Genomic DNA, 15,956 nt, shown 5'->3' on the forward strand with positions numbered 1-15,956 from the left:
CGTAAGATCGCAACTTGAATACGCGTAATCCCACTGGTCCCCTGGCAACATTCATTAATAACAAACATAGAGGCACTTCAAAATCGCGCAATCAGATTTTTTTTTTTTCGGATAATTCACGAGACACCAGCATCACTTCTTTACGAATGAAAGCTAACCTTGATCTGCCCTCATCTAGAAGAAAATTATCACGCCTGCCTTTCACACCATTTACTATCATAACCATGACATCAGAACTTCACTATTATTCCCAGCCACTCGCATATTTCATCGCATTGATAACGTCTGCGAAATTCGTACCATTTTCGCCTCGTCAGTTTCGTTTCTTAACCCCACCTTGCCATTAACAATAACGGACTGAAATAGCCTGCCTAACAGTATCGTGACCCAAACAGATCATAACACATTCATATCCGAACTGACCATCCTTCTGCAGTTGCACTAATAGTAAAGTCATCTCGTCTTTAAAAAATGTTTTATTCGTGAATTTTTCTGTATAACCAGCTGTTTTCCCTTAAAGATGTTTTCAGTGTTTATGTTTTTTCCCTGTTTTTGTTGCTTTCTATAACTCAAGCTTCTAACCCTCTTTTTGTTTGTTCCTTTATACAATGTTTTGTGAGCTAGTATCCCCCCCACCCTCTTTGTGTAATGCCCGTAAGGGCCTTCAAGGTTTAATAAATGATGATGATGATGAGATTATCGAACCGCTCGAAATGCGCCATTGGCCGCTAAACATCGGGCCCCCATCTCTTTGTTTCTCCAACGCCGATGTGTCGTTTCTGCGTCCGGAAATGGGAGAAACGTAGGCGCCTTTGAAATAAGGTTGCCCACCATTTATTTCCTTCTCAAAGTCTCTTCCCTTATTGTCCACCCCCCCCCCCCCACCTCTCTCTAATTCCGGCGTGCGCCGCAGGCTCAAAAACCTGTTTGTCTTTCTCTCCACCTCCATCCTATCTCCACCCCCTCCCTTTCTTCCTTCCTTATCCTCCTCAACCCTTTCAACACTGCGCGGTGACTGTCGCGTTTGGTGACGGATGTCAAAATGAATGAACGCTGCCGGTTGGAAAGATGTGTCGTCCAGTTTTCGTCCTTTATATTCTTCTTCTCTAACACCGACACTACTGAATATTCTACGTTTTTTCTAATTTTTCGATAATGAACCTACCTTGAGGGTGGATTCCCTCATTTTTTTTTTTTTTTAAGTCCATGATGCGACTTTGTTCACTGCGCACATATTGCAAGCGATGAATCGCGCGTTCAGCGCTAAACAACTGTAAAGCCTCCACACTCTTCGATCTCAAGAACGTAAGCCTGCTCAATGCGCTAGCCCTCACAGCTCCGTCGCCTACTCTTCTGTGCACCTCATCTCCCCCTGAACGCCGAAGCGTCGAGTGGAGCTCACTCATATGTGATTGCCCCGCTATACAGGCTTATACGAATCCTCAGGGAAATCCAGTGACGTAACATATATCATCGAGCAAATCTATCCACATCATGACGGTCGCAAAAAAAGTCTAGACTATAAATGTAGGTTGGTTCAAGTTCTACGTGCCTCCTTCGGGTTTCCGCATTCGGTGAAAGACGCGGCATCGTTATTTTAAGAGAGGAGATGTATTAGAGTAAAAAGGAAGGGGAAAAAACAGCAAATAGAGTGTCTACAATCTTTTTTAGAAACTAGCTTACTCGTGACTCTTGTAATGCATTTTTATTGGTGTAATAATATAAAAGTATTCCAGCTAGCCGCATGTTTTGCAAAATGAGACTAGAAATAGGCATCCATGTCCCTCTTCATATTTATTTGCGGGGTGCGGGCCAAGTTCCATGTCTATGATTCCGGCGAGTTACCCGCACAATATATGGTCTTTGAGTTCCGAGTGTACCAGGGCGCCGCGGTGGCGCTGGAAGATCACGAGGGTAAGACGGGCGACTTGGCGGTGCTGGAGGATTATGAGGGTAAAAAGGAGGACTTGGCGGCGAAGGAGGAGCCTGAGGATAAGAGGGGGGACTTGGTGGGCGCGGGTGCGGCCGCGCAGGTGGCATCCGAGTGGTTCCTTGGGACGCCGTGGAAGGCCCAGGGAGTTCCGTCGTTGTCTTCGGTTCCTCAGTAGTCTCTTGCTGGTGATGATTCCGATGACCATGATGTCCACACTTGAGTCTTAGACACGTCTGTAAAGAGAAATATCTTTCGCTATATCTCTATTGGGGGAAAAGGTGCTGAAGAGTTTATTATACGAAATCGCTTTTTAACTTCCGAAAAACGAATTATTTTAGGGCTGGCATTTATACCTGTAGCGTCAAAAATATTCTAAGGAAAACATCATCACACGGGCAGTAGTCTTCAAAAAAGAGTGTTACTAGGCTTTCATCAAAACAGTTAACTATTCAATATTCCAACGCCCCATCTCCTGCTCTAGCGGAACGGCTTTGATTATCATGGTTACAGTTGATATCGACTCGTGGTTGTCCAAAAACGTAGTCGCATCGACGGCAGAAAGCGCGAAGTGATACCGTCAGCGATGCAGGTTATGGAATTACGTAATAGATATAGGCTGCGTAAATTATAGGATCACAACAATTACATGATCACATAATCACTTTTGGCAACGCTATTCATTAATTACGTGATTACATATTCACAATAAGTCGTGCGGTTATTTGCTCAATATAGGTTACGCTTTATGTCATCATTATATGTTGCATGTTCACGTAAGCTATATTTATGTGATCAAGTGGTGCGACGTAATGTTAGGTGTAGGGGGCTGACAAAGCGGTGTCCCGTAGAGCGGAAGTGCAAACTACACCCTGCGGGGGCACTCACATTTTATAATGCATTTGGAGAAGCATGAATAAGTGAATTCTGGCAGAGCTCGCGTCACTTTGAAGTGAATTTACTATACCCGCAACTCAAAAGGTGCACTCAGTTGAGCTCAGCAGACTTGGTTAAATTGTAGATAGGATCATTTTGAGCCAGGTAGCCATGGCCGGAATAGTTTCTCCCTAACCTCCGTATACTTCGTTTCGCCTTAAAGGGAAGCTGAAGAGGTTATTGTAGAAATCAAGTTAAAAATCGATTCCAGCGCAGGATTTTCCTGTGAGTCTAAATATTCTAAGCATTTGACCCGAAGGTATAATAGATGAAAAAAAAAAAAACTGAGAAAAAAACAATCCCTGGGTTTGACGTCGTAACCAGAGGTTTCAGCTGCCTTTCGTGTGTTGCGTATGAGGGACCGCGTGCAACGTTTTTGACTCGTTGGGGTAGGACTGCGGAAAGGACGTAAATGTTGAAATTTCTGCATAATACGTCATGATTTTCTCTTCGTCCAGAACGCGACAGGAAGCACAGCGCTCTTTTTTAAAGCGTTGTTGTGGCGTGACTACATGGGTCATCGGTCTGAAATATAATTTTGATTTTCGTAATCCTTGAGGCCAAATAAAGACGATTTAAATGTTTTTTTTTCTTCTCAAGTACCGAACCGCTTCAGTTTCTATTTAAGTTTAAAGTAAATAAAGTTTATTGATTAATATCAAGCAAAATGATTAGTAGGCTACGCTCCGTTATACATTATGTCCAACGGAGCGAATGAATCAGCCCCAAAAGTGCATCGTCAGTACGATCCTCGTCTTTCTGCTTATACATTTACTGGCTAGTCCAATCACACACAAATACGAAGGCACAATCACGCCGCATTTACTGTGTGCGATTCGCGTTCCCGGGTACTGCAAACGCACAACGAAGACGAGCGCCATTGCTATGCACTTATGCCGCTGCCTAATTAATTTTATTGGTTTGTAGTGTTCGCTACACGAAGTACAGTTGAGAACATGAGCGAAGAAAATGGACATGTAAGATGAAAACCACACCAAGGGAAATGTAGGTGGTAAAAATATAACGCCAAGAAATAACAGGAGGCAGTGAAATACGAATACCTCGAATTCAAACGTTCTAAGCCATGAGTGGCTATGGTTTTGTGATCACATCTCAATCTCCGATTAATATCGTTTGTGTAATACTGCAACTGAGTTTATCAATGGGCATTGTGCTGGAATAGGGCCTGTTCAGCTCAAGGTGCCATACGCCGTAGGCAAAATAATATTATGGTTAAAAGCAAAACGAGGGTGATTTAACAAAAAAAAAAGTCAGAGTTGAATAACGCTAGAGGGTAGCGTTTGTCAGAGCGACAGTATTCCGGTGATTCCGTAATTCGCTATCCTTCTGTGGGAGTTGCTAGTCCTTCGCCGCCTCCTGAGCATAATTTGGAGGATCTTACATCATTTTCACTTCCGCTTTCGATTTTGATCCCGTACATTTTTTGTACTATGTGTACGACGACCCTCCTCAGCGAGCCGTTTCTGTAATTTTATTTATTTATTTACTTCTTTTACAATACAACTACCCCAAACATACGGACATCATAGGAGAGGGTGGCAAATGTATATATATATATATATATATATATATATATATATATATATATATATATATATATATATATATATATATATATATATATATATATATATATATATATATATATATATATATATATATATATATATATATATATATATATATATATATATATATATGTGCAGGGTGCTTCAGAGAAGGCAGGCCAAATCGCTCCTGCGAAAACTACTCATCGCAACGAAAAAAGGCTTGTGGCGTTTTGGTCCTGGGCCAGGGGCCCATTTAGGAAAATTATTAAAGTCCGGGATAATTAAGTTGTTAATTATTTTTGCGTAATTCACTTTTTTTAAATTGTGTTTACGGGTATGGTTTAAATTAGAAAATTGCTCAGCATCACCGAAAAGCACCAAATCAACAAATTGCAGAACGATAGAAGGCACGCGAAGCATTTTAGGACTTTCTGAAAAACCGCACGAAATCGACGGGTTTTTAAGTTTCAGTTTGCTATCGGAACGCATCTCATCCCCAGCGGCACCGCGCCCCGTGGAGAGATAGTGCAACCAGCCTCTGCTGCGTCGCGCGAAGAAAGCGCAGCAGAGATTGGTTGCATTCTAAATTTCTAAATCCGTGTTGGTGCGGACTTAGTATTTGATGTTGGTCTAGGAAGCTAGTGGTATGCTTCCTAACTAAATATTCGAGTATTTTGCAGCACTGAGATGTTATTGAAATAGGAAGATAGTTTGACGGATCGGTTTCTTGCCCTTTTTGTGAATTGGCTGTATTTTAGCTATTTATCAGCAATCCCCGTTTCTTGGCCCCGCGACAAACGTTCCCAGGTATAGCTATACGGCGGGCAATATCGCCTAGTTGGAAGGTCGTGCTTGTGCGCCGGCACAACGGGGTGACGCCTACGGCGTCGTTTTCGAAAAACCGACCTTCAGCACACGCTCATTGCCTATGGCAATGGTCTGAAGTCCCCTGCACGCTCGAGGCTCACGAGACCCTGACGTGTCGTCGAATGTTGGAAGAAATATAATGTATACCAAAGAGGCGACACGTTCAACTCCTGCGTAACGTCGCCATAACTGGAGTTCACAAGGGTATGGTCATCATAACAAAGGATAGGCACCTGAGCACGAGATAGTTGGCGCCGTCTCGTACTGCGCTCGCGCAGAACCCCAGCGGGGTTGTCGCGCTTGCAGAAGGACTACAGTTCCCTCGATGCATGGCGTAGGCAAACTAGCTTGTGAGATCGGTCACTAATGTCTGGACTGCCCATCTGCCCCTATTCGCCTGGCGACACAATGATTGGCCACATCTGTCTTGTTGACCCGGTACACGTTTGGTCTGCGTATATTTTATAATTGTTTACGCATCATCCCTTCGTAACAAGAGCGAATTATATCGGACAGGGCCATGAGCGACCATTTCGCTACGAAACTGAAGTTATTTGAACTCACAAATACAGCATAACCGTCCGTGTACTTCCCAACCTAAAGTATTTTAGGGCCATTTTCACACAAGCGCCACCGAGTTTCAACTGAAGCGAGAAAGAGCGAATAGCGCGATGGCAGAGGCAAAAATAATGAGCTACACTGGCGACATCGCAGCTTTAAGGCGATGGCGTCTAGGAGCTTGTGTCGCAGAAAAGCCGGCGCCGGCGTCAGTGGGACTTTAAAATCCCATAACGTAACGCACGAAGCCATGTGTGACATCACACGTGTCTGTGACCTCATGATCATATATCGACCCGCCTAATTTTGAGGAAAAGTTTTTCGTTAAATTTAGCGGAAGATTTTCCCGCCTAATTTTGCGGAGTATTTGACAGCCAAATTTTGTGAAAACTTTTCCCGCCATATTTAGCGGAAACTCTTGCCGCCAAATTACAGGGAACATTATTCCGCCAAATATAGCGGAAAGATTTCCCGCCAAATTGAGCGAAAAGTTTTTGGCGCCAAATTTGACGGGTCGGCAGCTTCACGTGACGCGTGACGCTACCGACTAGACCACGCAAACACGCTTGCAAGGCTTAGGCACGAGCGAGGGTTCATATAAAGGATTTGCGAACGGAGCCCGATAACGTTATAGCGTTCCACTCTTAAAGGCGAAGCTTAAGCGTTTTACATGTTTTTGTTCCGGCACGAATAGTATCACTGAGGCAGTAACGTTGGTCAAACGATTTTGCAAGGATACTGGGGCAGCTATAAACTGGAGAAAATGCCGTAAGTTTTTGCACCGGGCTTGATCCACAACACCGTCAGAGTTTGAGGGTTCTTGCTAAGACAAAGTGCCTCGCCAACATCAAGGAGTGCCGTCACCGACCTGGACTTGCATGCTTACCGCAGCCAGCACCCCGAGCGCTCAATCTCTGCCCGAGCGAAAGTTTGTGACAATATTTTAGTTGCGCAACTCTGATACGTCCTCCAGGTTATTTAGTTTACGCGAATCAGCGTTAAAAAGGTTTAAATATATCTTCATAACGTTTATTTCGAACTCAAATGGAAATCGACGAGGTCAGACGAACCTCTTGTATCGCATTCATCACGGTGGTGTAGGGCTCTCACGTTTGTCAAATAGGCTTCGTCGCGTTTCTTCTTTTTATAAGACCACGAGCATCCTTTTATCCACACTTTGAAAACTATTACCACACTTGCCATCTTTTTTAGTTTCATCTCACAGAGGCGAGCCAATGTGACTAATTGGATTCTTGAAAAAGTTTGTTGATACAGTGACTTCTTTACTCTACGTGTTTATATAGGTTATCTTTCTATTGTTCATTGAAGTACCGTGCATTGCAATTCAATAAATGATGTTGTTCAATAGCATTGTAACCGAGCCATTGTTAGTCATGTGCGCCAAGATGTGAGATGAATAAAAAAGATTCTAGGCCCTGCATCTGTTAAACCGTTATTTTTAAAGTTACACACAAATACGCTACTAGTGACCGGTTTGACGAGACTAAAAAGGTATTCATGTGCCATAGTCTTTATATTGTATTCTCTGAGAAAAAGATGAAAAAATTGAAAATGTTTTTTCGTTGGTTTTTTTGTCGGGACGCTTTAGTCTATGGAGATGTGTCCAGTGTACATGAAATAAATAACTTACTATAACTCATCTAGAATAAGTTTGAACATGTTTCTGGTGTCAGTGAAGTACATTACAACATGATAAAGTTGTTAGGATTCTGCAGTACTTAGAGATCACGCATAGTGACCCGACATGTCGATCTTAATTCAAAATAAGTTCGGCACTACATTTTCAACCCTGTGAAACAAGTTCAAAGTGTAGATGTGAATAACGGCCCTGAACAGGAGTGGACTCGCGTTTTGACGAACCTGGTCGAAATGCAAACTTTTTAGTCTGCGCTGCAGAAAATTATACAACGTTTTAAAAATTACTTCAATGTTCTTTCGTTTTATGCAATAAAGAAAAGAACGAACAGTTCGGTCTGTACAATGTTTGACTGTTCAGAAAATGCTCGTTTTCATCCATAGTTCACACGCCATTGCGGCTATCGGTCAGAAATGTTTTGTTTCCTGATAAGCTCAGTAGCGACGGCGGGCGCTGCAGGGATTTTCATGTGCGGTGACGGGGATAAATCGAGAGATAGATGACGTCACCAGGAATTTTCGATAAGGACGTCCATGCAATTTCCAAGCATGGTTCCCACCATCAGCTGACGCTGTAAAACTTGGCTCCACTTCGGTTAAGTTAAAAGTTTTGTTGGTCGCACTCTCTTATCAGCGTTTTCGGTACGAAGTAGTTGTGTATTGACTCACTGCTACAAGGTTTGGACTTCTAACGTCGGTAAATTTGTGTTTGTGGTGCGCGAGACAATGGGCACCTCAATGGAGCTTTGCACGAAAGTAGAGCAGCGTGCAGTGATATACTTTTTTGTGATCTGAGGGTGTGTCCGGTGAAGATATTGATTGAAGGCATTCTACTTACAATAAATCAAATGTTTCGTTACACAAAATGTGTGGCGAATTAATATTTAAGGAGGGATGGACAAGCGTTAGCCATGAATAGAGATATCGTCGTCCACTCATGTCCACAACTCATTAAACATTCAGCAAGCAGGTGAACGAATTTTAAAGGATAAATCAGTCCCGTGGATGATGTGGAAAATCATCTGCAAGTCAGCAGAGGCTATCCCCATGTAGCAATAAACGACCGACTTCAGTTCTGAAAAGTTTACCCGAAAGGGGTACGATAGTTCGTGAAAATGTCTATAAATGCCCCTCATGTGTTCTAAATATTTATATTTGTTTTAGTATTATGAGTTTGTTTTCAGACATATGTCTTATTCGGTATGCCAAAAAAAAGAATTGCGCGCGTCTCTATTTTACCAAGCATTACTCAGAACAAAAGTGTGTTCACAGATTTACGAATGAGTGTTCTCAAGCGCATAGGTTTTCTTTGTAACTGGTTACAACAGTAAAATATACTCTTATCCTCAAACCCTAGTGCAATGATCAGGTAATCCTAAGCGCTTCTGCCCCGGTTAGTTGAATATTTTTATTGCAACATTATCTAGCCCTGGGCTTGAAATACGTCTCATGTTAAAGGTGACAGTTTCTTGTAGAGTGGGGTTTGATGTGCCCTCGCCTCTACTACAAAACCTTCTCTCTGAAGATACGCTCTTCAAAGAATACCTAGCAGATGTCGCCACTTTACCACTACGTTTTCTTTTCCTAAGCGGCTACAACAAAACGCGACACATTCGAGTAGGCTGAAACTCAAGACCGTGGACAAATCCTGACAGAATGGCGCAAAGAGAGGAAAATCCTAAAATCACATAAAGTGCCGCGAGCGCATTCCTGACGCTTTGGTGGAGTACCTTGCTGAGAACATCTGTGGCCTAGCCGCAAGCGCCAATATTTCGGCATATGTTGGTTCGGGTTGTACTCGCATCGAATGATATATTATTTGCCACATTTTCTTGGTCGGGGATATTTAACGATTACGCAACATAATATGTACATGGTGTCCCCCCAAAAGATTTCACACATTTTTTTTTCGGCGCAAAAATAAGTTATGCACTGCCGAACACTCCTTCTCCGCCCAAATGTAGCGCTAGAGGCTCGAACCAGGTGCCGAAATTTTTACACTGACCGTCATCTTATGCAAAATGTTACGAGTGATTTTAGAAAAGAAAAATAATGGGAAAATAGGGCCTGTTTTTGCCCGTTTTGGTACCTGGCACCATAAAGCGCCATGCAGTTTAGAGATCTGTCGGCCGCCATTTTTCTATTAAAAAATATACAAAATCGTTTAAAACTTTGTATAATACAACGGTTAGTGCTGAAACTTTGGCATCGGGTTCGAACCTCTAGCGCTACATTTTGGTGGAGAATCAGCGTTCGAAAATGCTTACTTTTTGCTTGCGGTAAAAAAAAAAAATATATATATTTTTTTTTTTTTTTTGGGGGGGGGGGCCTGTACTGGTTGACAAATCCGTGTTGCGTTTACTTTCGGAACACTGAAGAATCGGTACAGCCCACACACTGAACCTATAGACTTTTCCAAAAAGAGCTCTCATGCCACCGCCATCTGGCGAACCTATCAACCCCTTACAGCCAGAAATTTCTGCCACCCGCCTGGGCTGTGGAAACCCGGTCAGCGTGGCTCCACACCTGCATTGTGCATTCGGAGGTTGCCGGCTTTGCTTGAAAGCCTTTAATTTATTTGCATCTTTGCACGTAAGAACCAGGGAATACCAGGCCTCGTTGCTAGAATGGCCTTCGCAGGAAACGAATGAAGAGAGCGAACCTCAAGCAGCACGCGACGCAGACAGTTCAACGTGCTTTGAAACTATGCAAAAAAGCAGTTCTTTTCAAAACGTACCCCAAAATGCGCCGGATTCTGTCCGATCGTCGTGAAGTGACTATCGTCGATACTCTGTATTGGATATCCCGTGTAATTTGAGACCTTTCTCAACTCCTGTTCGGATAACGTGGCACCGTGGAGTACGTACAGTGCCCCTGAAACTCAACGCCGCCATTCGGTTTCACAAATATTGATCCATTCAATTTTATTGCATGCTACCCAAACATGAATTGATCGCTGCACCTGCTGGACTACCTTCCCCTGGTTCAGTTTTCATCGGGGACGCAAATTTTCACGAACCATTTTGACCGCTATGTTCAGAAATAGCTCAGAAAGTGAAGAAATCGAACCATCCCGTGGCGGCGTTAAGTTTGAGGCGTACTGTACAATATATGTTGTTCGATTGATGAGATTCGTTGTATTTCATTTTGTGGGAGGGGAATATCTGTGCAGTTCGGACATCCCGTGTGGTCACAAAGTTTCGACAGTTAAGACCGTTATAGATGGACGGGGCTGAGTCTATGGTGCCGTAAAAAAAATCAACGTAACATGAAACAAACATTCCAGTTGCATTTGTTCTGTCGCCCACGGACTGACCAAAATAGCTTTAATTTTTGTTCCCAAAAACAGTACAATGCATTAAAAAAAATCTTGAGAAATTTTTTTCGCCATAGAACACAAAAAAAAAGAAAGAAAATAGAACGCGGCAAATTAGCCTCCACCGACGTCCGGAAGTGCGCCTACGCAGGCTGCCACATCCCACTGACTAGAAAACCCGCAGCCCAGCTCAATCGGGCAACACTGACGTGCCCTCTCAAAACCAGGGACGCGCGCTGTAAATCGCTTCGTTCGAGACTGCCGCTGGAAAGGTCTATAAGCTACAAGGTAGTTTTTTGAGGCTCCGAATTTTTAGTGGCGCGTTTGCACTGGAGATTGTTATTCGACCTTTTACGTTTCTTTTGTAGTCAGCTCCAATCACGTTTGTGAAAAGAGGCTCAAAAGCAGGTCAGAATTGATTTAAAATAGGTGAATAAGCATAACCAGCGAATTCAAATATAAAATCTTGATTACGGTACTTTACACGTGAAATTTAGAGGTATGTAAAATAATTCGTTTACACAAAGGGTTAGCCAAACATTTTTTGAACGTTAAAAAAAAGAAAAGATAAAATCTAGTTAAGCTTGAAGAAGCATACGAAGACATGCTACTGACCTTTGAACCTCCGCAGGGCATTCCATCCATCATGCTTCTTTGAAAGCAGTACTTAGAGTATCCAAAGCCCCGAATGCAACATTGGAACTTGCATTGAGCCTGTAACTTTGGGTCCTGTTCCAAAATAAAGCATAGATGATTTGTGCGAATTGTTAAAAGCCGAGCGTATTGGTAAGGGTCCATTTACACACGAAAGAATATACATTGAGGAAGTACGAAGCACAGAACACGACATCTCTCAAGTAAAACTAAAATAGAATGAATAAGAAACGACCCCCAAAGGCGGGGACAAATCTTGTAAGGAGGAGGAAGGTTCTTGAAGGAGTTTGAAATATCTTATATTTCATTTCCATGTCTTTGCCGTTCTAACATTTCTCTTTCCTTCAAGGACTGGCCTTCTCCCTCCAGGATTTGTCAATGCCTTTAGAAGTAGTTCTTATTTATTCTTGTTCGTTGCTAGTTGCAATATATGTTATGTGCTACGTCCTATGTGTTTAATCTTTCGAGTGTAAATGGTGTGGCCGACGATTGATCATAAAACACGTTTCCAGATTTGTCATGATGCTCATTTTACGGGACAAACTGTTGCATTTAGGTGAATTATTTGCAATAAATATTATAAATATTGAATTTATGTAGCGACTTTGAAGGTACATAATTTTGTCGAAAAAATGTATACCACATATTTCAAGGTCTGTTTTGAAATAAAGCAGGACTACATTCACGCTGAAAGCATATGTTAAACAACAAATTATTTTTCACTAGATTTACGTTGTTATAATTAGTGCATGAACTTTGTAATTGGGATCGTAATTTGGCTTGAATATACGAACTACTTCTATGGTCATTATTTCTATGACTTTTTTTCCACATAAATAACTGACAGTATACACGTAGGGTGGTTGCTTTTTAAGATTGATGCAATACTCACAATGTCGTAGAATACATTTTCATAATTGGAATATAAACTCTTGCACAGTGTTGTCGGATTTATTGTGCTCCCGGGGAGGTTTTGTGGTATTTGTGGGTGTTTTTCTTTTGATTTGACTAAAAAGCATTCTGCCTTTAATGTTCTGGAAGCAAGAAAAATCAGAAGTTAGTTTCAGAAGTACCCCCCCCCCCCCCTTTTATCGCGTTACTTAAAATAACACGATATTCCTATACTGTTTTAGGTCAACTAAAGAGACACGTTTGTAATAATGTTTCATTTTAACATTTTAATGTCTTTGAAAGCGTAACTAAAATCAGAAGATTTAGTCAATCATGACCATTTGTTTCTGCAGACACATATTTAGGAGATGACAAGGAAAAAAGACCCATTTTACAGTACGCAATTTGTTTCTAACAGTATTCAATAAAACAACGAACTAAGCTATCGTTTTTATGCATGTTGCGCTGTTACTATTGGCAAGGTCATAGGCACGTTTTCTTAAAATCATGATAGCTTGTCAAAGCACTTATTGAAAAAAAATCTCCAGAGTAGCTGGCTGCTGGCTAGGAGGGTGGGGGCACAATCATGCGGAACTACAGCAGGGCACACATTCAGTACAGGTAGATTTAAGAGCACACACAACGTAATCGACGAGTCCTTTTGACGTGTTTTCAAGTGATGCTGATGTTTCTTGCCATGGAACGCCTACGTATCAGTCGCGAATCTAACACCGTGGATATTGAGAGCTTGATATTTTGTGTGCTTAAGTATTGAAAACACACAAGTTGATCAAGATCGAGGCACCTCTGCTCTCCGTTTTCGCTTGTATGTCGTTCGCTGTAGTCGTGTAAATAGAAGCGGTACCGCCAACTACGTAGGATGTATTCTGCTCCCGCTATTAGCGACCGGCTGGCTCTCGTGGCGCTCGAGGGGCTTAGCGTTCGGATTCCGTGGCCCGTGTGCCGCAATCGGCGTCTTTGTGCATTGCACGACTCATTTCCGAACCATATATTAAACTGTAAAATTAAAAAAATTAGACCTAGGCGATACTTATGTCTTCGACATCTCATATATACAGTTCGGTAATTAAGTCGAATCTTTGAGGGTTTTTCTTTAACCTCTTCTAATTGTTCTTACCAGCGTGAACTGGAGAAATATTCAAGTGTGATTAGCATTAAATATTACGCGTTGGCGGTTCTAATGATCTAGAAAAAAATAATCTGCAGCGGAAAGTGCAAAAGTTTAACACATCATTTATCCCCGAGACACAATGTGAGTTCGAAACGAATTTGATTACTCACGCGCTGGTTACAAAATTATTTTTGCTTCGAGGTAAACAGTAGAATATGACCCCATTTTGTAAGCTACCACTGCGTAGGAGTACAAAGGATAAGGAGACTTGTCCTCAGAGCGCTACGGTTGGCTGCAAAAAGGTGCTGGAGCGAAGAAAGTTTGTGTGTGTGGGTGTGAAGGGGTAAGGGAATGGGGTGAGGCTAATTTGCATTCGGCATTCTGACTTCTTTAGCGCCATCTGAGGTGAGTTTGGGGGTGTAAACATGTTCAGTTTTGTCGAATTTACGTTTTGAGTCACTTGCACACGAAGCAGTTTGTTGAGCTATGCTGAGTGCATGGCATTGAAAAGTAGTAAAGTAGGCATTCAAAGAAATTAACGCAAGTAATCGACTGCCGGAACTGTGAAATCACCATAATGAACGCTGCGAGTGCGTAAGAATACCGGAGAGAGTTGGTTCGGGTTGTTCCCACCTTCCAATTTCTCGGAAATGCCTCGGGGGACTGTTATTATTTGCAAAAAACTTTGGGCACCTATCAGGCAATCTCGCGTTCCCTCTGCACCACTGCAAACACGGTCTCCTTCGTTCGCATGCCAAAACGCTCGTTTACGATATTACTTTCGGAGCTCAATGTACGCGAACATTCTGATAATGATCACAATCACCACCGTGTCTGAGTTGCTTACTATGTAGCCTATATCAGACGTATGCCTACTCAATGTTTGTATGGCATTGTTAGGCCAGCTGTTTTCAATTACTACCTTCCAAAAAGTTTTTCTTTCTGTCTTATTAGAGATTTTTCAAAGTATTTTTTTAGGTGAGTAACATTATTTTAATCTCCTTGAGTTTACATTCAAGGCTACGTCGCACCTACTTTTAAGCGCTAAATCAACCCTAAGTGCAGCGTTGATCAAAATTAACTGCTAAGCTTGTTGGCTATACAGTGTCAAAGATCAAAAGCGAGGACCTTGGCAGAGACCTATGTCTAGATTTCTTTTACTCCACCTGAACAGCCTTCAATTGAATGACCATTTTCTAATTGCGAACTCAGAGTCATTGATAGGCTAGCTGAAATCAAGTGCCTCGACAGTAAAGTTTAGACTTTCCCTCGAAGCCAAGGACGTTTTTCTTTTACTCGGTTCCTCGCCAAAAATTGTTTCAAGCAGTCTGCGACTGCATAGATGCCAATGCAACAGTGTCGTTTCAAAATCAATGTGGTATAGCACCAGAATCTTTCATGGAACACCTGAGTTTCTACCTCACATCTGCCTTTGTGACTTTCAACGGCAGTACGTACACACAAAATAAAGGAATTTGCATAGGCGCCTGTGTAGCACCTGTTTTACCTGTGTAGCACCTGGTAACACGTACAGTCTCCGGCAATATGAAAGACCCACTGGGAGCGCGTGGCCGATGCGGTGGCTGGCGGGGGCGCTGCGAGCGCTCCGGGCAATTTCATTCTTCTTTGAAGGGAGGACGCTCACTCGGGGCTCAGCACAATCTGATAAGCGCGTTTCGCTTTTGCTGAGCCCGAGTAAGCGTCTTTTCCTCGAAGCAGAATGGAATTGCCCGGAGCGCTCGCAGCGCCCCCGCCAGCCACCGCCTCGGCCACGCGCTCCCAGTGGGTCTTTCATATTGCCGGAAAGTGTACCTTTAGATAAGCTGATGACTATCTCGTTTTACTTTGCATCAGACCTGACTAATACGCTTATGCTACATTCAGCCTCATAAGTAACACTTTTATGACACAAGCTCAAGGACTTTAGTTCACGCATGAGTTACCAAGTAATTGCAAGCTTCAATTTTTAGATCTCCAACTGTGCTTTGAAGACTCACACACGTGTTGCACCTACTCGCCACTGTCCAAAAAAAAACCCCTTGCTTTTGATTCTGCCCACTCAAAGATAATCAAAAGAGGAATAGTGGAAATTTGCTTCAAAGCGACTTTGCAGAAGTCTTGTGAACACACCGCCATGTGGAGTTTTGAAGGAGAAGTGCAAAGACTGCAGGATTCCGCATACCCTATGTCTTTATTGTTGATGTAGCAGTATGCCTAACAACTCCCAACGAAAAAGGAAAACTAAATTGTGAGAAAAAAAAAACGCGGCCGGCTGTGATACCCTACATATGCATCATATCTCACAACTTGAAACGAATAGCGTCAAAGTACGAAGTACCGGTGATATTATCAGCACCGAACCAACTAAAAAAAATTTTTCCCTAGACTAATTCGCAACATCAAAAATAATAAACAATGCGCCGTCAATCATACAGATAACTACGT

The 15,956-nt window shown here is 42.5% G+C and overlaps 1 pseudogene; it reads right to left on the reverse strand.

Moving 5' to 3' along the window:
* Nucleotides 1-1,841: 1,841 nt before the first annotated feature.
* The window catches only part of LOC115326590, an 89,687-nt pseudogene continuing 75,572 nt past the window's right edge, over nucleotides 1,842-15,956 (reverse strand).

Source organism: Ixodes scapularis, unplaced genomic scaffold (assembly GCF_016920785.2).
Source record: "Ixodes scapularis isolate PalLabHiFi unplaced genomic scaffold, ASM1692078v2 PGA_scaffold4__175_contigs__length_147842914, whole genome shotgun sequence".
NCBI classification, from domain to species: Eukaryota; Metazoa; Arthropoda; class Arachnida; order Ixodida; family Ixodidae; genus Ixodes; species Ixodes scapularis.